Source organism: Desmodus rotundus, chromosome 2 (assembly GCF_022682495.2).
Source record: "Desmodus rotundus isolate HL8 chromosome 2, HLdesRot8A.1, whole genome shotgun sequence".
NCBI classification, from domain to species: domain Eukaryota; kingdom Metazoa; phylum Chordata; class Mammalia; order Chiroptera; family Phyllostomidae; genus Desmodus; species Desmodus rotundus.
In genome coordinates, this window is record NC_071388.1 from 202,648,453 (window position 1) to 202,649,791 (window position 1,339).

The following is a 1,339-nucleotide window of genomic DNA, read 5'->3' on the forward strand; positions in this document are numbered from 1 at the left end:
GCCGGTCGTAGTTTATAGCTTTGGCTGAGATTCGCTAATGCTCTCTGCACATTTTTATAACTGAAGGCGAGAGCCTGAAACCGGACCCAAGATGCAGGTGAGAATAGTATTTTCCGTTTCTGAGATAGGGGACAAGTGACCAAAAAGACCCTCACCCAAATCTGGGCCACAAAAGATGGCAGTTTGTAGATGGGAGAGGAGGGCAGGACCAGCAGTATTCTTGGCCAAAGAGGAGTGAAAATCTCTTACCCTTTGTCCCATGCAGGATGCCTCCGTTCCCAGCTTTTTCTCCAGTGACTGAGGTTTTGTCATCCTTTACTTACATTCGTGGGCACCAGGGACAAATTTCATTTCCATGTGTGACTCCCCTGTTCCCAACACAATGCTTTGGCCATGGAAAGTTTTCAATATTTGTTAAGTGAGTGTGCAAGTGGAGGAAGCCAGAACTATTTTACCTCTTCTGATAGATTTTGTACTGTAGTACTTTCCGACTGATGTTGTCATAAGTTATCACAAACTCAGTGGCTGAAAGCAACACAAATTATATTATCTTACAGTCCTGGAGGTCAGAAGTCTGAAATGGGTTCTACCTGGCTAGCCTCAAGGTGCTGGCAGGGCTGTGCTCCTTCTGGCAGCTTGAGGCGAGAGCCACCAGCCTCCGGCTTGTGCCCGCAGTCCTTGGCTCACCGCTAGTTCCTCCTCCTTGGAAGCCAGCAATGTTGCATCATTGTGTGTGTTTCTACTATTCTCCCTCCTCCACTTTTAAAGGATCTTGGGATTACACTGGGCCTACCCACTGGTAATGGGGTTATTAGATAATCTCAATAATCTCCCTGTTTTAAGGTCAGCTGATTAGCAATCTTAATTCCACCTGTGACCTTAATTCCCCCTTTGCCACGAAAGGTGACACACAGGGTGCAGGGATTAGGATGTGGGTATCTTTGAGGGCCTGTTATTCTGGCCACCACAAATTTCCTTCTTTCTTCCTTTCTTGTTTATTTTTTTCTGTCTTGCAAGAAAGAATATTCATATGTATTTCTCCTGACCACTTCTTATTTTGAATCTTGATTACCAAATAATTGAGAACATTGTGAGCAATTGTGGCTCAAGAAGGACATTTTGATGAGGTGCTGGGCTTACAGGGTGCAAATGTTTTGCTTTTGCTCATCAGAACATGAGCAGTGGGGTGGCTACTGTTCCCGTCGGCTGTCCTCAGACAGCCCTCGTTTCAGCCAGGCTTCCGACAGCAAGTCGAGATTGGGGTTCCTGGCAAACACCTCACGTTCAGATGATTCATGTTGTTGGAAAAGAGATCTGTAAGGCTTTTTAGTATGATTGC